The sequence below is a fragment of the Saccopteryx bilineata genome, chromosome 12, assembly GCF_036850765.1.
Source record: "Saccopteryx bilineata isolate mSacBil1 chromosome 12, mSacBil1_pri_phased_curated, whole genome shotgun sequence".
Taxonomy (NCBI): Eukaryota; Metazoa; Chordata; class Mammalia; order Chiroptera; family Emballonuridae; genus Saccopteryx; species Saccopteryx bilineata.
The window spans coordinates 18,557,175-18,581,880 of NC_089501.1; positions in this window are offsets into that span (position 1 = coordinate 18,557,175).

A 24,706-nucleotide genomic window follows, 5' to 3' on the forward strand; every position below is an offset into this window, starting at 1 on the left:
AGAGATGACAGCAGCTCCATAAAAGCCCCAAGGTCTTTAAGATTTGTCTCCACTTTTCAGCTTCTCCTCTTCTTGTAGCTGCCTGGTTTTCCCCCAGAGTCTTCTGTAGAAAGACTGTCAAGTGGGCTCAGATTGGCCTCACCCAACCAACCCCTGTACAGGTTGCACACTTGGTGGGTTAGAGCAGATAACATTGTGGGGAAAAAAACATTTGTGGGACCCCATACTTCAGGAGACTCTTGGTCAGGAGCTCAGTACAGGGAATGTGGCCCCTACTCCAGAGCTTGATCCCTCAGCCACTGCTATATATTCAAATTTTATTCCTCCCCAACAAGTTGAGCAGCAGATTCAGACCAAGTGTGGCCGACTGTCCCCTCTGCAGAAGTTCTTGCACCTCAAGGTGTTCCTGCAGTCTCAGGGAGGAAGACTGAGAGAGTCCTCTCCTGGGGCTGACTGTGCCCCTCCCAAAGGCAACTAAGCCCCTTAACCAGATCCAACAATAAACTCACAGGGACCCACACTTTAAATGTCCATGCTCCAAGCCTCTTTCCCTTCCCCTGTAGAATCTAGTCTACCAGGACAGAATATCCAGTGCCCAGGCTGGTTTATTGTGAAGCTCCACCTTATGCAATGCACCTGAACTGCTGTGCTGGTGCTGATCAAAAAGTGTGTTGAACTCACCCCAGCTGAGCACTGTGTGCAGAGCTTTTCTTAGGATACCACTCTATCAAGGGTTGTTAGGTCCTAAATTGATACTTTCCACAGCTGGCCCCTGGATGTGCCAACCCTGGGCCTCCCAAACAGAAACCTAGGGCTTACCAGTGGGAGACACTGCCCATGACTGGTCCTCAGCAAACTTCTTGAAGCTACAAACAATTCAGAGTTTGTGGCTGCCTTTGCTGGGTCCAGGTGTACATGAAAATACCAAGCTGCACTCCTCGGCTGGCATATACCCACTCTGATCCTGTGGGAAAGTTCGCTCAAATGGCCAAGTTTCCCTGAGTCTCATCTTGTGTAGCCTGTCTTCTGGCTGCTTGTTGGGCTCAGCCACTGAAAAAACCTAGAGACTGTGGCAACACAGCAATTAGGAAGGGTAGTGGGTGTGACTCCACCCCTTGGCCCCAGGTGTCAATCTGCCCAAACCTTTTTCACAGAACTCAGTAGGGTGTGGCCTCTGAGACCCAAAGGTGTGGTATGCATGCCCACAGTTTCAATTGAGTCTCTTGTGAAGTGGAAGCACCAAAGACTCAGGAGAGTGTGTGTGTGTGGGGGGGGGGGGGATGCTCTGGTCTCAACACCAGAAAGCTGAGTCACTGATGCACCCCTGCCTCCTGGCCTCTCAGAGTGACCTATCACCATGACTCCCAAGGGCAGAGCAGCTGCTTTCCCCCAGGCTGATGCCACTCAGAGGGGATTGCTCAACCCAAGAAAGATGATGACTGCAGTACTGGAGACTGACTCAGCACAGGGGTTCCAGTGGCCATCCCCCACAGTGGCTCTCCCTGGCCTCCAACTTAAACTCTCCTCCTGTAACTCTAGTCCTCTCAGCTCTCCCCCACCAAAGCCCCGGGCAAGTGACTGTGAATGAGGTTTTCTGTGCAGGTCCTTTAAAACAGAGTCTACATCTGAAAACTGTCTCTTGCTCACAGACCGAAACCCGTCTTTTTCCACAGCTAAATGCTGTTTGGGTGCCTCTTCTAGGCTCTGGTGCTCTAGGCTGCAGTTCCAGTCCTGGGGCTGAGGACCCACACCTCTCAGGGCAACCCACCCCACATTGAGAGTCCCTTCAAACCCACAGCTGCTGCTTGCTCCTGGGAGCCTTTTCTGCATCTCCGCCCTTCCTACCAGTCTTGGTGTGGCTTCTTCTGTGACCCTTGGTTATAGATTCCTCTTAGCTTTGTCCAAAGTTGGTTTTTCAAGATGACTGTTCTTAAATTAAGTTGTAATCCAATTTGGTCCTAGGATGTGGCAGTTGGAACATCAGCTTACCCTGTTGCCATCTTTCCTCCCCTGATACTTCTTGATCTAACTAAAAATTAAATAAATAAATGTTTAAAAAAATAATAAGATTTAGATGGTCAATACTGTCTAGACTAAAAATAAAAAAGTTTAAATTGTGTAGTCCTGCTGATTACCCCAAGAAGTTGGGAAGCAAATACTAGTAACTTTCTAAACTTGAATTATTTGTTCCCAAATGTTTGAGACAATGATCATTAGTTTTCAGGTCCTTGCTGGTATAATCATGAGTTCTTCACATCTGAAAGCTGAATGTCAAAGTATGCGGGGGTTTTTTCCTCTGCCATGTTTTTAATCAAATGTTAAATCTACTATGTCTTAACAAAACCCTACTGGGTTTATCTTAACCTTTTATCCTAACAACAGGAATCATTTCTCCTCACCATGAAGTCCGTTGGACTTTTGGAGGTGCCAGTGATTATCAAAGCCACAGAGTGAAACAATGAACTGGCAGAAAACATGTTATGAAATTCTTTTCTTAAATTCACTAATAAAACATGACCAATAAAAACAAATTCATGTTGCTTTTTTCCCCCTTATTCATACTTTGACTTTTACATTCTCCTTTTGATCTTTGCATCTAGGACTAAACAACATTAGATTTGACTTTTAGAATTTATAAGCTATTTTCTAAACTATCTGAAACAAAGAGCAGTTATTTTCCTATTGTGGTTTAGTATCTATTTGCTGAGAGTAACAGATGCCAGAAAGTAATGCACCTGGCCTTTCTGCCTTCTGCATGCCAAGCCCTGAACAAATTTATGTAACAAATTGAAGTTTTCCATGAAGCAATTATTTCTGTAGCATATTTGAAGATGTGAGTTAAAAATTTAAAACTGTGCTGTAGGATATCAAATATTTTACCAATTAAGAACAAATTTTTGATTGAATTTCTGACCATATAAAAGTTCAATTTTAAGCAATATTATGAAAACATAATTTCTTTTTAAATATTGTTATTGATCGTCCATAAAAACAAAGGACAAATATAAAATACTTTAAATCCCACCATTAGCCATCAAAATGACATTCTCTCTATTTGTTTTAATGCTTCTGGAAAAAATTCAGAATATCAGATTTAGATTTTTTATTTTCTTGCAACCACACATCTCCTGGGGGCGCACTGACAAGCATTATCACTGTTAAACAAAAAGATAGAGGGAAGAGAAAGGGCTTAGATAATCAACCTTTTCCAACTGATAGGACTGTCAGCCATCTAACAGTACACGGCAAATCGGAACAGTAAAAAACAAAGGACAGGGAAGCAATCCAGTGCCAATTTATTGTTGTACCTTTGATGGGTTAACTATTTCCTCTATAAAATCTTTTTAATTGGTTTTATTTTGCTTCATGTACATAAATGTTTTAAAGATAGTTTTTTGTGTTAGCCTGTTATGTTGTTTATTTCTTTACAGTTTTTTTTAAAACCATTAACCCAAGCCCACCAGCTCCTAACTCAAATTTTTACACACCCTTGAGGAAGAGATATAACACTTCTACATGTTTTCTCTGAACATTTTCTCTTATAATATGTGTTAAGTTGCTGGAGTAGAGAAAAGAAGAGCTGGTGCTCTTAGGATCCAGGCAAAAAAATCTATGTTTCTGGGGAATGTGTAAAAGCATAAGCTATCTGCTTCTGAGGAGTGAGTAGGATCTCCCTTGTCTCCAGCACATAGACATGGATGTGTAGAAAGAGAAGAACAAAATTGTTCTGCCCATAAAACAAGAGTCAAATAGAAATACTGTAAACTTCAAAAGCACAATATCAGAAATGAAGAATTTCTTTGACATGCTTATCAACATACTAGACACAACTGTGAGAATAAAAAACATCTGTGAACTTGAAGATGGGTCCGTAGAAATTATCTAAGCTAAAAGAGAAAGCATATTGTATATGTCAGAGGTGGAAGACAGTATTAAATATACTAATGTATGTGGCATTTGAGTCCCAGAAGAAGAAAAAAAGTGAATAGAAGAAATATTTAAAGACAACTGCATTACAAAGAACAACAAAGATAAAAAAAATACGACCTGTGGTGGCGCAGTGGATAAAGCGTAGACCTGAAAATGCTGAGGTCGCCAGTTCGAAACCCTGGGCTCGCCTGATCAAGGCACATATGGGAGTTAATGCTTCCAGCTCCTCTCCCCTTCTTTCTCTCTCTGTCTCTCCTCTCTCTCTCTCTGTCTCTCCCTCTCCTCTCTAAAAATGAATAAATAAAAAAATTAATTAATTAAAAAATACATCACACTTCTCTTCAAAAACTATACAAACTGAAAGACAATGAAATGATATTTTTAAAATAGTGATGGGGGAAATAGTCTCCACAGAATTGTATACCTAGTTAAAGAACATTTTTGAAGTTAAAATAAAATAGATTATTTTTCAGACTAAAAACTAAGAATTCATTGCCACCAGACCAGCACTTCAAGAAATGTTAAAGGGAAGTCCTCATTCAGCAGGAGTATGAAACTAGATGGAAATTACATTTATACAAAGAAATGAAGAGTGCCAGAAATAGTAAAAATGAAGGTAAACATTAATTTAATTTTTATTTCAGTGACTGTGAAGAGATAAAAGATTGTCCCAACCAAAAATTGTAATAATTGTTTGTAGGGTTTATATCATATGCAGAAGTAAAATATATGACAAAGATAATGTAAAAACTAAAATGGAGTAAATATAATAAACTATATTTTAAGGTAAATGATGTGTTATATATGTGTGTGTGTGTGTGTGTGTGTGTGTGTGTGTTGCCATATATATATATGGCAAACCCTAGACCAGGGGTCTCCAAACTACGGCCCACGAGCGGCATGCGGCCCTCTGAGGCCATTTATCCGGCCCCCGCCGCACTTCTGGAAGGGGCACCACTTTCATTGGTGGTCAGTGAGAGAAGCATAATTCCCATTGAAATACGGGTCAGTTTGTTGATTTAAATTTACTTGTTCTTTATTTAAATATTGTATTTGTTCCCGTTTTTTTTTTTTTTACTTTAAAATAAGATATGTGCATTGTGCACAGGGATTTGTTCATAGTATTTTTTATAGTCCGGCCCTCCAACAGTCTGAGGGACAGTGAACTGGCCCCCTGTGTAAAAAGTTTGGGGACCCCTGCCCTAGACCAATCACTTAAAAAAAAGACAGGTAGAGAAAATAAGCCAATAAAGAAGATAAAATGAAATCATAAAAAATAACCAATTAGTCCAAAACAGAGCAGTGAAAGAAGTACAGGAGAAAAAACTGATAGGACAATAGAAAACAAATAATAAGAAAGGAGATACATAACAATACTATCATTAAACTAATAATTACATTAAGTGGTCTAAACTAATAAACAAAATAGAAACAAACTCATAGATATGAAGAACAAATTGACAGTTATCAGAGGGGATGGGCATGCCGGGTGGATCCCAGTCGGGCGCATGTGGGAGTCTGTCTGACTGCCTCCCCGTTTCCAGCTTTGGAAAAATGCAAAAATAAATAAATAAATAAAAATAAAAGATAAATAAAAATAAACACTTCAATTAAAAGGTCGATATTGTCGAGTTGGCTAAAAAAGAAATAACTAACTGTATGTTGTCTGCAAGAAACTTTTTTGATTACAGTTAGAAATAAGTTAGAAGTAATAGGAAGGAAAAATATATACTGTTAAATATTGATTACAACAAAGTTAGGATATTAAAATTATATCAAAATAAACTTCAGAATAAGAAAAAATATTAACATAAAAAAGACATTACATAATGATATAAAAGTCAATTCATCAAGAAGATATTAATCTTAAAAGTACATACATCAGTCTGACCAGGCGGTGGCGCAGTGGATAGAGCATTGTACTGGGACGCTGAGGACCCAGGTTTGAAACCCCAAGGTTGCCAGCTTGAACTTGGGCTCATCTGGTTTGAGCTAGGCTCACCATCTTGAGCCTAAGGTCACTGGCTTGAGCAAGAGGTCACTCGCTTTGCTGTAGCACCCCCCCCCAAGGTACATTTGAGAAAGCAATCAATAAACAACTAAGGTGCCAAAACAAAGAATTGATGCTTCTCATCTCTCTCCCTTCCTGTCTGTCCATCCCTCTCCCTGTCTCTGTCTCTGTAACAACAACAAAAAAAGGATGTACATCAAATGACAGAATTCTGAAATATAAAAATCCAATATTGATCAAATTCAAAGAAGGCATAGAGAAATTTGTGATTGATGACTTGAACACTTTTCTGAATCATTGTTAGTACAAGAGAGAATATCAGTAAAAAATAGAAAATTGCAACAGCACTATACATCAACTTATCCTAATTGACAGTCACATAACAAACACTCCACCTAAAAACAGAAGAATATACAGTTGGCTTTCAAAAAACACAGGTTTTAACAGCACTAGTCTACTTACACACAGATATTTTTAATAAGTACTGTAAATGTATTTTCTTTATGATTTTTAATAACATTTTCTTTCCTTTAGCTTACTTTATTGTAAGGACATAGTATATTATGTGTTAATCGACTGTGTTATTGATAAGGTTTCTGGTCAACAGTAGACTATTAGTAGTTAAATTTAAGGAAATCAAAAGGTTACAGACTTTTGACAGTGTGGGGCTCAGCTCCCTGAACCTCACATTGTTCTTGGGTCCACTGTGTACTCTTTTCAAACATCCATGCAATGTTCACAAAGATGTACTAGGATGACATAAAGCATATATCAACAATTTAGAATTTAAGTCATAAAAAAGTATGTTTTATGACCCCAATGGAAGGCTAAAAAGTCAGTATCTGAGAGCTGCCTAGAAACTTCCCAAATGTTTACAATTTAAGCAACACTTCTAAGTAACTATGGGCCAATGAAGAAATCATAAAAGAAATTATAAAATAGTTGGCATTAAATAAAAATGAAAACACAATATATTATATTAAGAGTTGTGGAATGAAGCGAAAGCGATACCTAAAGGGTAATTGCTAACATTAAATGCTTAAATTGAAAACAAAACAAACAAACACAAAACAACCAAGGACTCAAAACAATAATTTCCATTTCCACCTAAAAACACTAAAATAGAAGACCAAATTGAACACAAAACAAGAAAAATGAGGTAATAAAACAACCCACAATATATTTATAAGGTATCTGTGGTAATATAGACTTTGATTTAAATTATTTATTTTATTCTCAAATGTAGGTTTTATTTATGATTAGCAATCAAAACATCGACAGGCAAAACAGAATTGGCAAAATTTTTATAAGTTGGACTTTCTCATATGATACATTTTTGTTGGGATGAAAATGTATCTTAAATATTGCTTTACCAACTGTATTTACAAGGTTAAAATTGTTTACTTCCCTTTGGAAAGTAAACCTTCATAAAGCCTTCAAAATGTTACAAATAGACCAGTTTTCCTCACATATATATTATTTTGAGATTTGGATTCTTCCAAAGAGAAACAAAAGCTGTACAATTTTAAATCAGTTATTTAATAAATTCTAATACTTATGCAGTATGATAGCATTTAGCTCTAAGATAAGATCCAACTGAAGTTCCAAATTCAAATTTATAGTTATTTTTAGCTTCTAAAAGGCCAAATACAAGGTGATGAAAGAAGGTTTGATTTTTAGTGGTGGGCACACTACGCAATATACAGATGTATCATAGAATTGTATACAAAAACCTATATAATCTTATTAACCAAAGTCAGCACAATAAATTTAGTTAAGAAATAATACCTTTCCTTCAAAAAAAACAAATGACTATTCTATTTAGACTTTGTTCTGATTTATTAAAAAAAACCAGCTATATAAATAAACACAAGTTTTAATTCAATATATTTATTACTAGAAAATAATTTTGTCTTGACTAAAAATTAGTTAATCTGGTTCAAATATTTGGCATGTAAAAATAAAAGCTTTACTAAATACATATTGATTAACATAATTTTCCTGGCAATGTAAACTTTCTTCTTTGCGTTAATTAATTTCTAGTACCTCTGTTTAACCCAAAGCAATAGACTAACATGAATGGTTAAAAATTATTATAGCATCTATTAATGACAGATGTTTAGACCATAAAAAATTGCTTGCTTCAACCTGTCCTCCTTATGGAATTAACTAATATATTGGAGAATACTCCAATATAGGATTCTTCTTATTTAGCTCATTAAGAAATATAGTTGCAAGAATATCAGGTTTGTGTCATTCTCAATTTAGTTAGCATCCATGATACATACTCTACTTTTTATCATTAATAACTAATGAGTTATTATAACAGCCAACATTTGTTAAACTGTGCTTGTAAACAAGGTTATTTGATTCTCTAGCTGCAAAAGCTTTTAAAAAAGTAAGTTTCAGGAGCTGGAAAAAGAGAAAATATAAGAAAACATTAATCCAACCTTTCTAAACAGCAGTGTGCACTGAATATCAGACTAGACCATTCATAAAAGTTTCCTGCAAGATGCAACAAAGAGAGAAGCAGAGTGATTAAATTAAATGAGGAAAGACCAAAGAAAGAATACAGAAATCAAAGAATTTTAATTTAGAAGTGTATTTGTAAATAATGAAAATTTGAAATGATTAAGACTTTGATTTCATTATTGATTCAGTCTGATTCCACATCTTAAAATGTTACATTACCTGTTTAAAGGACAGTTATTTTTATTACATGCTTGACTGTCATTGAAGATATATGTTGACCAAATTTTCTGTTCTTGACCTTTTCTTTTCATCTAGTCTATAAATTCAAGAAAAATTCAACAAACAGATACTAAATGTTAAACATTTTTTAGCACCAGTTTTAAAATGATATAAGATCATTTACAGTTACAGAACCAGACATTTTTAACTGATCAGTTTTACGTTCCTCAGTTCCGATAAGCTATACCACCAGTCGTTGTTTAAAGGTGTCTAATGTTATCAAAGACAAAAGCCAAAAGTATTCCAGAGTGAGGTAGACCAGACAAACATTCTATGTTACCTCTTATTCCTTCCCATGTATGGGATACCATGCTAAGTTATTCTTGATGGAAATATTATATTATATTTACTCTAACACAATACAAAAAAAAGGCAATATCCCTTCTTTTTATGGAATGGTTTTTATATAATTTCTTTTCAACTGTTCAACAAATACAAAATGTTGATTAATAATTTATTAGGTTTGGATGTTCATTCAACATTGAGGGTTATAGAAGTTACATGCAAAGAGCATGATTTTCAGAGAGTCACAAGTACAGAGATACGCACTTCTGCTTAAAGAGTCTAGCCTTGTCAAGAAGGGCAGCATAAACAAGTTTATCCAAATAACCTAGAAACTCATATATTATTATTAAGATGCTTTGAAAGAGTTCCAGAGTGATGTCAGAGGAATGGTGGTATGAGAGTTTCCCCTGATCTCTCCCATTAAAGTTACAATGTGAATAGTTAAAATTCAACAAAGTATTCCGTGCTCAACATACAAACACATCTGAGTGATCATTGAAACCTCTGAAGGTGGACGAGTCAGAGTCAGGGGAGAGGAGGGAAGGGAGAAGAGTGAAATGGGTGCACTGGATACAGGCCAGCGGAGTTGGGGGGAGGTGTTCACTGAGGGTCCTGGGAGAGAGGAGGAATTAGGACGCTACCTGCACTCCCTTCAGCTGGGAGGAGCAGAGAAGTACAATGTGTGAGCCCTCCTACCGGCGTGGCTGCTACATGCTGCAGCTGAACCCAGTGACCTGGGCAGAAACAAGTCAGAGCTGTGGCCTTGGTTGTTTGGCGGTCACCATTGTCAGGCCGATAAACAGAGCCACAGAGCTTGGCTACCGCCTCCCAGCCTCCCAGAGGAAGCAGCAGGCCCCAGAAAAAGCTGAGGCAGTGAGTATCTGGCCAGAGCACATTATCTGCAACCCTGAGAACTGAAGTGACAGAAGTAATTTTTTCTCTGAGCAGCAGGAGCAACCTGTGGCTGATCTCACTGAAAGGGGCAGAGATACAGAGGTGAGGCAGCTGAGGTCTGGCAGCCACAAGTTGACCAGCCAGCCTCTCCTAGATCACCCCACTCCCAGCCATCATGGCTGCAGTGTTAGCAGTGTCTGGTTGCAGGGAACTGCTGGGATTTCACAGGCTTGTTGCCCACCACACAGTTCCACAGGGTTGGTGCCCTAAGACTCAGGAGGCCTGGTTGGTCACAGAGGAGATGTTCCCCTCCTTAGGGAAATGCAGGGTATTTGCCACTGCTCTAAGAAACCCAAGAGAAACTAAAAACTTATGCTTCGGCCCTGCCTACTGGAAAACAAAAGACTTCTTATTAACCTACCAAATAGCGAAGTGCTACACATTTAAATTTTTTTTAAAAAGGAAAAGAAAAACCAAACTCATTCTCACAGATGCCTAGACAGAAAAAAGTATTCGTCAAATACCATGAACAACCTAGGTAACGAGGCACTCAGAAAGAAAATTTAAAATCTCCAGAAAATAAATTTAAGTACATAAAAATACATTGTTTAAAAGACAGAGAAGTAAAAATTGCAGGTCTGATAAAAAATGAGATGCCAAAGAAAAACATTTTGGCAGTTTAATGAACTCAGAACTAAAACCAACAAACAAAAGAAATATTTTACCACTAAGATTGAAACTTTAAAAAGGAACCAAATAAAAGTTCTGGAGGCTTTAGAATATTCTGGGTCAAATAGGACCCATGGAGCAGAATCCAGTTGATGTTTATCCACAAAGTGAAAAGAAGGAGGAAAACACATGTATATGTGTGTATAGCTTAATATGGCCAGATATTTTTATTATACAGTATTATCTAACTTAGCCCTTACTACCGTCTTATTGGAATTACTTGTATCTCCACATAACTCAGCTTATATAAATATATGAGCTTTGAGAACTCATTTCTCTAATATGTACCAATAGGACTGACTAGATCATCTCAAACTTTCCATACAGTTCAAAAAGCCCATTATTCTGATATTAGAAAAATTATCTGTATAAGTAAAGATAATGCATGTAAATTTCCAAAACAGAATTGGTCATATGATTTAACAGTCATTAAAAAGACAGGCTTCAAGGATATTTGGGTAAGAACTGCAGTCCTAAAAACATGAAATTAGTTCCTTGGACGATGAATGAAGGATGAAATAATCAGACAGGAAAGACCTGGGAAAAGGCCCTAAGAGATTTGGGGGGAAATCTGAATAGCCATCCAAACTAATCAAGTTTTATCCAAACCAAATACCCAAACATTTTGAAGTTTGCCAGTTACTAATCAAAACCCCACTAAGCACTTAGTATCTCAGACAGTTTTAAATAACATCAAACCAAATGTCATATAATATATCGAGTAAAGCCAAATCTGGATTTTGTCTTAGTGCTACACACACACACACACACATACACACACACATATTTGTCTGAAGTAGCACTAGTTAAATAAAAATTGAAGGTAATTTTAATTACTCTTATTTTATTTTACTCTTTAAAAACCATCCAGTATTTTTTAAGGGATTAAGAAACCCAGCTTTCTGTAAAAATGGAATTATTAATAATAACTATCTAGAAAATTAGTTATGACTTTGCAAATATTATTTAACACTCTATTGCAAATATACTGTAAAAAATTAAGAATTACTAATGATGAAATAAAAGCCTTAATTGTTCAAAGTTATTTTTAGTAATACTCAACAAATTTTGAACCTAAAATAAATTAATAGCATTTTCTTCTTAATGCTTTTAATTATAAAATTATAACTATTTTGTCATAATTATAGCTGCAGTATCAATCATCTTTCTGCAACTACGGTATAAATCTGCTTGTTAGCCAATTTTCTTTAAAAGGATCCTCAAAAATCTCAACAAAATAATGAAAGTATTACAATTTAATCTTCACATATTTTATTGATATAATTTGACATGAAATAAGTATATTACCACAAAATTCTACTACCGTCATTTTTTCCACTTTTAATCAACTTTCTTCTTCTTCTTTTCCTTGAAATAAAATTAATGAAATGCCAAAATGTAAAAACATTCAGTTATGCTGATGGAAAATTCTGAGTTTTACTGAAATGCACATGTTTTCTCTTTTCCCAATGCAAGACCCATGTGCATATTATGTTAAAATGAAAAAAAATGAGAGAATCATTGCATATGTGTGTGCATGTGTCTAAACTTTTAGAAAGGAAAAAGTGTGAGGTCAGTAGGCAATGGGGAAGGTCACATGAGGAACCAGACCCAAGAACTTTGGCTAGAACCACCCACACCCATGCTCTCCAAGAGAAACTTCCTAGGAATCCTTTGAAAAAGAGAGACTGTCTTGCCAGCCAATGAAATTTTGCCATGTCATATTAGCTCCACAGCCCTAATGACCCTTTAAATTTCCCCCACGTGGTTGCCTCCATGTGACTTCTCTGGCCCCTCTCCCCTGGACCAGAGAACCTCGTTGGGCCCGGATACGCTGTACTACATAAAGCTTTTGTTATTCCACACTCAGTAAGTACATCCTTCTTTCTTCCTCGGAGGGGAAATACCTTACAAAAAGCATTTGGAATTTTGAGAAGGTGGCCATGTCACTGTCTTCTTTTTTCTCAAGGGGCACCTGCCAGGATGTGGAAGATGACAAAACCAGATGGCATGCTCTGTAGCCTCTCACTTATTATATTTTTCTATTTGAATTCTCTACATAGTATTTATTCAATATTTTCTTGTTTAGTTAATTATTACGTGCTGGTTGGGTGGGTGATTTCTACCTGCCTCTATTAGTATATAAGGTTTACCATATATCTTCAGTGATTGGAAAATAGTTGGTCTTCATTGGCAATAAGTGAATGCATTTATAACCACCAACAAAATTGAGAACCATGAGATTTCTAAATATGTATAGAGGAAAATGAATAAACTAAAAGAGTCAAGACAGAAAGTTTTAAATAAAGAAATAAAAAGAAAATTATGGCAAAAACACACCATAGAAGAAATATAAGCAAGTATTTCAGCTACTGTATTTTAATAACTATAAAGATTGCTTTCTCCTATCAAAAGATAGATAATCAAGCTGTTTTTTAAAGCACCTTTTCATTGTTCTCAAAAACTATATTTAAAACAGTGACAATAAAATTTAAAATAAAAGAATGGGTAGATCCAAACAAAATAAAAATAAGATTAGATATGTAATCTTAGATATTAATAATTAAATAATTAATATTGGATAAAGAGAAATTTAAAAGTATTGATGCTGAACTAGAAAAACAGACATTATAACATATTGGAAAATGATAATGCATTGAGAAGATAGAAGTGTAATAATTATTTATGTTGAGATGATCATATACTGTCTGTCCTCTACTATATTGACATAGTATATTATATTAATTGACTTTTCTATGTTTAACCAACCTTGTATTATTGGTAGAAAATGTGGCCAATCTGACAATCACAGAAGGTACTAGAACTAGAAAGACCTACTATGAAAGTTTTTACCAGTTCAGATTAAATTATGGCTGTATTTTATTCTCTCTTAAAGAATAAGCACTTTATGGTTATTAAACTCTAAAATAAGAAAATAAAAAAAATTCTTGATTATATATTACTAAACTAGCAAACCTTCATTCTAAAATTAAAGATAATTCAAGAAAGAAGGGAGATAAGAAAGGAAAAAGAAAGAGAGAGGGAGGAATCAAATAAGATAGGAAGGGGGCGCTGCCAGAAAATTAGACATCGAGTTTTTAAAAAACTGCCAAACTCTTAATAATTGGGCTTATTATTTCACATTCTCAGCAACTATGCATGAGGATTTTGACTTCTCCACACCCCCATCCACACTTGTCATTGTCCTTATTTTTTATTGCAGCCACAATGAATGTAGGGTGATATCTCATGGCACCTTTGATTTACATTTAACTAATAATTAATGATTTTGAGTATTTTTTATGTGCTTATTGGAAATTTTTGTATTCTTTTGGAGAAAACCCTTTTCCAATTTTTAATTGAATTTTACTTTTTGTATTGTTGAGTTGTAAATTTCTTTATATATTATGGATACTAGTCTTAATGAAACTCAATTCCTTTATTTTGTTGTTACTGTGCTTTGGTATCATATCTAATAAACAATTTTCAATACAAAGTGGTAAATATTTATGCCTTTATTTCCTTCTAAAGTTTTATCACTTCAGTTTTTACATTCAGGTTTATGAAGCATATTGAGTTAATTTTTGTATATAATCTAATGTAGGAGTAAAACTTCATTATTTTGCAAGTGGATACCAGTTGTTCCTCACAATATGTAAAATAAAATAAAAAAGACTTTTCTCATAACACTGAGTTGTCCCATCACCTTTTACAAAAGCAATTGACTATAAATTTAAGTATTTATTTCTGGACCCTTTGTTCTACAGTGTGTTCATAAAGTCATGGTGCACTTTTGACCGGTCACAGGAAAGCAACAAAAGATGATAGAAATGTGAAATCTGCACCAAATAAAAGGAAAACTCTCCCAGTTTCATACCTATTCAGTGCAGTTCCATGTGGGCTCATGCACAGACTTTTTAGGGCTCCTTAGGTAGCTATCCCGTATAGCCTCTACAGACTCGTCACTGACTGATGGCCTACCAGAGCGGGGTTTCTCCACCAACCTGCCGGTTTCCTTCAACTGCTTATCCCAGAGTAATGTTATTCCTATGTGGTGGCGCTTCATTATAAATGCACTGTTATTCACATTGCACTTTGGTCATGGATTCGAATTCAGCGAGCCACAGAACACACTGAACTTTCCTCTGTACGGTCCACATCTCGACTGGCATGGCCGTGGGCTGCTCCGCTGTATACACGATGTTACGTCATCATCTGCACATGCACACATGCTGCCACATCATCCTACAGAAACTGGTAGGGTTTTCCTTTTATTTGGTGCAGATTTCACATTTCTAACGTCTTTTTTTGCTTTCCTGTGAGCAGTCAAAAGTGCACCATGACTTTACGGACACACTGTATTTCATTAATCAGTATGTCTATACTTATGCCAGTACTACACTGTTTTAATTATTGTTACTTTATAGTAGGTTTTGAAATTTGAAGTGTGAGTCTTCCAACTTTGTTCTTATTTTTCAAGATTGTTTTGACTATTCTGAGTCCCTTGAATTTTCATATGAGTTTTAGGATAAACTTCTCCATTTCAGTTAAAAAGGAATCTGAAATTTTGATAGAGAGTATATTGAATCTTTAGATTAACTTGGGCATAGTGCCTTTTAAAAATATAAAATTTTCTGATTTATAAATATGGGATGCCTTTTCATTTATTTGTCTTCTTTAATTTTTTTCAATAATGTTTTGTACTTTTTTGTTTACAAGTCTTGACCTTCTTTTATTAAATTTATTCCTAAATATTTTATTCTTTTTCAATGCTATTGTAAATGGATTTTTTTCTTAGTTCTTCATTGATAGTGTATAAAAATACAATTGGGCTTTGTATGTTGATCTTGTATCCTGAAACCTTGCTGTACTCATTTGTTACTCTGTGTGTGTGCGCGCGCATACATTTCTTAGGATTTTCTGTACACAAGATCATGTCATTTTCAAATAAAGTTTTATTTCTTCCTTTTCAATTCAGATGCCTTTGAGCCTTTGATTTATTTTCTTGCCTAATTCTCTGTCTAGAACCTTCAGTACAATGTTTAATATAAGTCGTGAGAGTGAAAATACTTGCCTCTTCCTGAACTTAGTAGAAAAGCTTTCAGTATTTTATGATTAAGTATGATGTTAGCTTTGAGTTTTTCATAGTCACTTTATCAGAGTAAGAAAGTTCTCTTCTACAGAAGTGAAGGCAAAAATTAATGAATGGGACTACATCAGACTAAGAAGTTTTTGCTCAGCAAGAGAAACTGATAACAAAATAAACAGAAAGCCAACTAAATGGGAAATGATATTTTCAAACAACAGCTCAGATAAGGGCCTAATATCCAAAATATACAAAGAACTCATAAAACTCAACAACAAACAAACAAACAATCCAATAAAAAAATGAGAAGAGAACATGAACAGACACTTCTCCCAAGAAGAAATACAAATGGCCAACAGATATATGAAAAGATGCTCATCTTCTTTAGTTATTAGAGAAATGCAAATCAAAACTGCAATGAGATACCACCTCACACCTGTTAGATTAGCTATTATTAACAAGACAGGTAATAGCAAATGTTGGAGAGGCTGTGGATAAAAAGGAACCCTCATACACTGTTGGTGGGAATGTAAAGTAGTACAACCACTATGGAAGAAAGTATGGTGGTTCCTCAAAAACTGAAAATAGAACTACCTTATGACCCAGCAATCCCTCTACTGGGTATATACCCCAAAACCTCAGAAACATTGATACGTAAAGACACATGCAGTCCTATGTTCATTGCAGCATTGTTCACAGTGGCCAGGACATAGAAACAACCAAAAAGCCCATCAATAGATGACTGGATAAAGAAGATGTGGCACATATACACTATGGAATACTACTCAGCCATAAGAAATGATGACATCGGATCATTTACAGCAAAATGGTGGGATCTTGATAACATTATATGAAGTGAAATAAGTAAATCAGAAAAAACCAGGAACTGCATTATTCCATACGTAGGTGGGACATAAAAGTGACACTAAGAGACATTGATAAGAGTGTGGTGGTTACGGGGGGAGGGGGGAGAGGGAAAGGGGGAGGGGGAGGGGGAGGGGTACAAAGAAAACTAGATAGAAGGTGACAGAGGACAATCTGACTTTGGGTGATGGGTATGCAACATAATTGAACGACAAGATAACCTGGACATGTTATCTTTAAATATATGTATCCTAACTTATTGATGTCGCCCCATTAAAAAAATAAAACTATTAAAAAAAAAAAGAAAGTTCTCTTCTATTTCTAGTTTGTTTAGTGTCTTATGTCACAAAAAGTTTTGGGGTTTTGGGGATTTTGTGACATTTTTTCTCTGCATATATTGAGATGATCATGTGGTATTTGTTATATTAATATGACTTATTACATTAATTGACTTTTGTACATTAAACCAACCTTGCATTCATGGGCCCAATCCAACTTGGTCAACATGTGTATAGTCCTATTCTTATGTTACTGGATTCAGTTTGCTAGTATTTTTTTGAGGTTTTTTATATATTCCAAACAGATATTTGTCTGTATTTTTTCTTTCTTGTGATATCATATTGTTTGTGAGGATTGGCATTAATTTTTTTCCAGCATGTAGAAAAGAACAATAAAGTCATCTGCCCCTGTGCTTTCTTCAATCTCTTTACTTAACTATGGGCCTATTCAGATTTTATATTCCTTCTTGCATTAGTTTTAGTATTTATGTCTTTGTAGAGATTTGCCCATTTTATCTAGATTGTTTCACTTGTTGGCATATAAAATTTTTTTTTTTTTGGATTTTTCTGAAGCTGGAAACGGGGAGGCAGTCAGACAGACTCCCACATGCGTCTGACCGGGATCCACCCAGCACGCCCACCAGGGGGTGATGCTCTGCCCATCCGGGGCGTCACTCTGTCATGACCAGAGCCACTCTAGTGCCTGGGGCAGAGGCCAAGGAGTCATCCCCAGCGCCCGGGCCATCTTTTGCTCCAATGGAGCCTCGGCTGTGGGAGGGGAAGAGAGAGACAGAGAGGAAAGAGAGGGGGAGGGGTGGAGAAGCAGATGAGTGCCTCTCCTGTGTGCCCTGGCCGGGAATCGAACCCGGGATTCCGCACGCCAGGCCGGCGCTCTACCACTGAGCCAACCGGCCAGGGCTGGCATATAAATTTTTATACTATTTTTTTATATTCTTTTCTACTTCTTTAAGGCCAACAGTCATATTTCTTCTTTTAATCCTGATTTTAGTAACTTGTCATCTCTCTATTTCTTGGTCAGTCTAACTTAAGGTTTGTCAATTTTTTTGACCCCTTCAAAAAAAAAACATATGGTTTTCTAGATTTTTTCTATATTCTATTTCATTTATTTCTGCTCTAGTCCTTATTATTTTCTTCCTTTTACTTATTGGAGTATAGCTTGCTCTTTTTTCCCCCTAGTTTCTTAATATAGAAGCTTAGATTATTGATTTGAGATTATTATTTCTTAAAATTGGCAATGGTAGCTATATAATAATCACTGTCTTAGCAGCATCTCATAAGCTTTGGTATAAGGGAGAAGTTTTCTCATAAAGTCATATTAAAGAGTAGTTATCAAGTAATAAGGATTCAAAGGATTCTGTTTAAATTGGAACTTATATTGCCTGACAAGGTGGTGGCACAGTGGGTAGAGCATCAGCTTGGGATACTGAGGACCCAGGTTAGAAACCCTGAGATCATCTGCTTGAGCATGAGTTCACCAGCTTGAGCATGGGGTCACTGGCATGAGCGTGAAATCATAGACATGACACCATGGTCACTAGCTTTAGCCCAAAGGTCACTGGCTTGGGACCAAAGGTTGCTGGCTTGAGCCCAAAGGTCACTGGCTTAAGCAAGGGGTCACTGGCTCAGCTGGATTCCCCCTGGTCAAGGCACATATGAGAAAGCAATAAATGAACAACTAAAGTGCTACAACAAGTTGATGCTTCTTATCTCTCTCCTATCTGTTCCTGATTCTTTCTCTCTCTCACACTCTTACTTTCTCTCTCTCTCTCTCTCATTAAAAAACAAAAAACAAAAATTAGTACCAGTATTGCTACTCAATAAATCTAATATTATCACAAGAAATGTGCAGATTTAAAAATGATCAATATTCAATCATATAGACTAATATTTAATTCATATAAATTTCCTACCATCCATAGTACTACTCTGTCCAAAGTATGGAGAAACAAAGCAGGGAGAAATTTTTGACTTCACAATTTTAAGATGGATTCAACAATGTTGATTAAGTATTTTGACAGACAGAAGAAAGATGGTGAAGGTCCAGGCAGACGTTCCAACTGCCACTTCCCAAGACAACTTAATTTAAGAACAATCATCTTGAAAAATCAACTTTGGACTAAACTGAGAGGAGTCTATAACCAAAGATCACCGAAGAAACCACACCAAGATTGGTAGGAAGGGTGGAGACACGAAAAGGACTGCCCCGCTCCCAGGAGCAAGCAGCAGCTAAAGATCTGGAGGGACTCTCATGGCAGGGTGGGTTGCCCTGAGAGGTATGGGTCCTCAGCCCCAGGCCTAGAGCCCCAGCCTAGAGCCCTAGAGCTTAGAATAGGCACCCAGACAGCATTTAGCTGTGAAAAGAGCCGGGTTTCAGTCTGCAAGCAAGAGACACACTTCTCAGACGCAGATTCTGTATTAAAGAGCCTGCACAGAAAACCTCATTCACAATCATTTACACAGGGCTCTTGCGGGGATAGCTGAGAGGACTGGAGTTGTAGGAGGAGAGTGTAAAGTTGGAGGCCCAGGGAGTGACACTGTGGGGGACAGTGACCAGAACCCCTGTGCTGAGTCATTCTCCAGCCCTGCAGTCGCCATCTTTTTTGGGTAGAGCAATCCCCTCTGAGTGGCATCAACCTGAGGAAAAGCAGCTGCTCTGCCCTTGGTAGTCTCTCCTACACCAGTCATGGCGATAGGTCACTCTGAGAGGCCAGGGGGCGTGTCAGTGGCTCAGTTTTCTGGTGTTGAAACCAGAGCTCCCCCCCCTCTCCTGAGTCTATGACTGGTGCTTCCACCTCACAAGAGACTCCGTTAAAACTGTAGGTGGGCAGACCACACCTCTGGGTCTCAGAGGCCATACCTCATTGTATAGGAACAGTGAGAAACAAACATCTTGCCACACAATCACAAAGCCAAATTAGATAATTAGGGAACCTTCATTAGGTAGCTATACACATAGACCACATGGAGGCCGAAGCCCCTCAAATCAATGAGGCTGGGGAACACAGTTTGGGGCTAGTTTTAAAAGGGAAAATTACATACTGACTGAGGAATGGGGAGGAGAGGAATCATAGCAGTAAAACAAAGCAGTGAAACAAGCTTTGTTACAGTGTTTATCTATAGTGTTAATTCAAGGAGAAACATTCTGAGAACACCTGCAACTTTGCAAAGCTAGTTCAAAACCAAGTCTGGGATACCAGCCTCAAGGCCAAGAATAGGGAATCTTTTCAGAAAAAGTAAGTTCTGCTTAAAGTCTCTTTGTTTTAGAGAAAGTAAGTTTTGCCAAAAATTATTTATGTTAAGAGCCCTTCTTTTCTACACTTCAACCCAATTGAGTTCTGAGAAAAAAGTTTGGACAGACTGAAACCTGGGGCCAAGGGGTGGAGCCAAACCCACCACCTTTCCAAATCACTGAATTGCCTCAGGCTCTAGATTCTAGCAGAGGTTTTTTTCAGCAGCTGAGCCCAACGAGCAGCCAACAGACAGAGGCTGCGGGAGGCGAGACTCAGGGAAACTTGGCCATATGAATGGACTTTCCCACAGGACCAGAGTGGGGAAAAGCCAGCCTAGCAGTGCAGCTTGGTATTTCCATGTACACCTGGACCCAGCAGAGGCTGCCACAAACTCTGAATTGCTTGTAGCTCCAAGAAGGTTGCTGAGGGCCAGTCACGGGCAGTGTCTCCCACTGATCTGCACTGGGTTCCTGCTTGGGAGGCCCAGGGCTGGCACATCCAGGGGCCAACTGTGGAAAGCATCAGTTCAGGACCTAACAACCCTTGATAGAGTGGTATCCTAAGAAAAGCTCCTCACACTCAGCCCAGCTGAGGCGAGTTCCACTCTCTGTGATCAGCACTGGCATAGCGGCTCAGGTGCATTGGATAAGATGGAGCTTCACAATAAGCCAGCCTGATCACTGGATTTTCTGTCCTGGTAGGCTAGATTCCCCAGGGTAAAAGGAGAGAGGCTTGGAGCAAGGACATTTAAAATGTGGGTCTCCCCTAAGAGAGCTCTGTGACAACATGAAGAGAAACAACATCTGCATCATAAGGGTTTCTGAAGAAGAAGAGAATGAACAAGTAATAGAGAACCTGTTTGAAGAAATCTTAGCTGAAAATTTCCCTAAATTGATGAAGAAAAACATCACACAAGTTCAAGAAGCACAGAGAGTTCCATTAAAGAGGAACCTAAGGAGGCCTACAGCAAGACACATCATAATTTAAGTGTCAAAGTTAAGAGGCAAAGAAAGAATACCAAAAGCAGCAAGAGACAAGCAGTTAATTACCTATAGAGGAGCCCCCATAAGTATGACATCTGACATCTCAACAGGAATTCTTCAGGGCAGAAGGGATTGGCAAGAAATATTCAAAGTGATGCAAAAACAAGAACCTACAATCAAGACTTCTTTATCCAGCAAGGCTATCATTTAAAATTGAAGGAGAAATAAAAAGCTTCCCAGGCAAAAAAAATTCCTCAATGAATTTATTACAACCAAACCAGTACTGCAAGAAATATTAAGGGGCCCACTGTAAAAAAAAAAAAAAAGCAAAAAAAAAGAGAGAGAGAGAGAGAGAGAGAGAAACAGAGGATTGTAGATTTAAAGTAGTATATACAAACAAGTGGTAGCACATTCATGTGTTCATGAATAGGAAGAATAAACAACATTAAAATGTCTATACTACCCAAAGCAATCTATAAATTCAACACAATTTCTATTAAAATACCAATGGCATACTTCACATATATAGTACAAATATTCTAAAAATTTATATGGAACCAGAAAAAAACAAGAATAGCCTCAGCAATCTTGAAAATTAAGAATAAAGTGGGAGGTATTACACTTCTTGATATCAAGTTATACTACAAGGCCATTCTACTCAAAACAGCTTAGTACTGGCATAAGAACAGGCATACAGATCAATGGAACAGAACAGAGAATCAAGAAATAAACCCACATTTGTATGGCCAATTGATATTATTTGACAAAGGAGTTGTAAGAGCATACAAAGGAGTAAAGACAGTCTCTTTAATAAATGTTGTTGGGAAAATTGGACAGGTACAGGTACATGCAGAAAAATGAAACTAGACCACCAACTTACACCATTCACAAAAATAAACTCAAAATGGAAAAAAGACTTAAATGTAACTCTTGGATATTTCTCATAGCAATATTTTTTTCTGATTTATCTCTACAGGCAAGTGAAATAAAGGACAGGATATACAAATGGGAATATATCAAACTAACATCTTTTGCACAGCCAAAGAAACCATGAACAAAATATAAGGACAACCCACACAGTGAGAGAACGTATTTGTCAATATGTCTGAAAAGGTGTTAATAATTAAAATTTATAAAGAACTTCTAAAACTCAACACCAGGAAGGTAAACAATCCAATCAAAAAATGGGTAAAAGAACTGAATAGACACTTCTCCAAAGAGGACATACAAATGGCCAACAGGCATATGAAAAAATGTTTAACATCACTAATCATTAGAGAAATGCAAATTAAAACCACAATGAGATACTGCCTCACACCTGTTAGAATGGAGCTCATCAACAAAACAACACAGAGTAAGTGCTGGTGAGGATGTGAAGAAAAGGGAACCCTCCTGCATTTCTGGTGGGAATGCAGATTTGTGCAGTCACTGTGGAGAAGTGTAGGCGGTTTCCTCAAAAAATTAAAAATAAAACTGCCTTTTGACTCAGCTATCCCACTTTTAGGAATATATCCTAAGAATATCAAATCACTGATTCAAAGAAGAAATGCACCTCCATGTTTATGGCAGCATTGTTTACAATAGCCAAGATCTGGAAACAGCCCAAGTGTCCGTCAGTGGACAAGTGGATTAAATAGCAGTGGTATACATACACAATGGAATACTACATGGCCATTAAAAAGAAGGAAATTTACCTTTTGTGACAGCATGAATGGACCTGGAGACTATTATGCTAAGTGAAATAAGCCAGGCAGGAAAAGAAAAGTATCATATGATCTCATTAGATTCTCATATATGTGGAATCTAATGAACAAAGTTAACTGAGGAACCGAATAGAGGCAGAGGCAGGTTCATAGGGACAGCAGTCAGAGGGAAGGAGGATGAAGGGATGGATCAGAGAAGGTAAAAGAATTAGTAAAACTATATACACATAACACAGAGATATAGATAACAGGACAGCAAATCCTAGAGGGAAGGGGGAAGGAATTAGGGAGAAGAGGTCAAAGGGGGTATAAAAGGGGACAAGGGTAGGGGGTGAGGGAGTTATATTCAGTGGGACACTTGAATCCATGTAAACAATAAATTAAAATTAATAAAAATTTTAAAAATAAATAAATTTCACATGTGAGAAAAAAATTATTTTCTCAGAATAATGTGATGAAAGTACAAAAATTTTTTATTTCATACATGTACTTTTCTCAGAAATCTCTAAACTTTATTGTTTTCTGTCTTGGATTATATTACTTTAGAAAATACATACTAATATAGTGTGTAGTGCACAAAACACAGGATTTGTGTTCCAATAGGTATTTGTATTAATCATTTCAGAAAAAGATAATATTCTTTAAAAGTCCAGTTGTTTTTCAAAATATCAGGAAAAACTGCAATAAGCTATACTAAAAACAAAGCCATCAAAACTGAATGGTGGCCCTGGCCAGTTGGCTCAGCGGTAGAGTGTCGGCCTGGCATGCGGGGGACCAGGGTTCAATTCCGGCCAGGGCACATAGGAGAAGCGCCCATTTGCTTCTCCACCCCCAACCCCTCCTTCCTCTCTGTCTCTCTTCCCCTCCCGCAGCCAAGGCTCCATTGGAGCAAAGATGGCCCGGCGCTGGGGATGGCTCCTTGGCCTCTGCCCCAGGCGCTAGAGTGGCTCTGGTCGTGGCAGAGCGACACCTGGGAGGGGCAGAGCATCGTCCCCTGGTGGGCAGAGCGTCCTCCCTGGTGGGCGTGCCCGGGTGGATCCCGGTCGGGCGCATGCGGGAGTCTGACTGTCTCTCCATTTCCAGCTTCAGAAAAAATAGAAGAAAAAAAAGAAACTGAATGGTGGCCCTGGCCAGTTGCCTCAGTGGTAGAGCATCAGCCTGGCCTGTGGATGTCCCAGTTCAATTCCTGGTCAGGGCACACAGGCAAAGTGACCATTTTGCTTCTCCATCTCTTCCCCTCCTTGTCTCCTCTTTCTCCCTCTCCCCCTTCCACAGCCATGGCTTTATTGGTTGAAGCGATTTGGGCTCCAGGCACAGAGGATGGCTCCACGGAGTCTCTGCCTTAAGCACTAAAAAAGCTCAGTTGCAAGCAATGAAGCAACACCCCAGATGGGCAGAGCATTGCCCCATAGGAGGCTTGCCAGGTGTATCCTCGTACATGTGGAGTCTCTCTCCCTCCCCAGCTCTCAATTTAAAAAGAAAAAAAATTGAAGGGCCAAAATTGCTTTATGTCAAGGTATTTATTTACTCTTTTTATTTATTATTATTATTTTTACTGGGGTGACATTGATAAATCAGGGTAGATATGTTCAGAGAAAATATCTCCAGGTTATTTTGATATTTGATTATATTTACTCTTACTATTAAAAATTGGCCTTTCTTGAAATCACAGTTTTATTAATTTCAAGTCAAGGTGGTAATTGTAGAACCCTGGGGAAAGTACTTATACACGTATTCTAATAATCACATGGGTTATTGTCTTTAACTGGAAATAAAGTGCAAAAACAATCTAGCAGTCATTTTTTGATTCATCACTTCTGAAACTTTCCTCTTGATATTCTAATTATGGCTTGGAAACATTTTTCTTTCTAATGTGGCTTGACTGTTTTTGAGGTTTCACATTTTTAATGGGCTTTTGTCTTTTTCCTTATTCTCAATAAC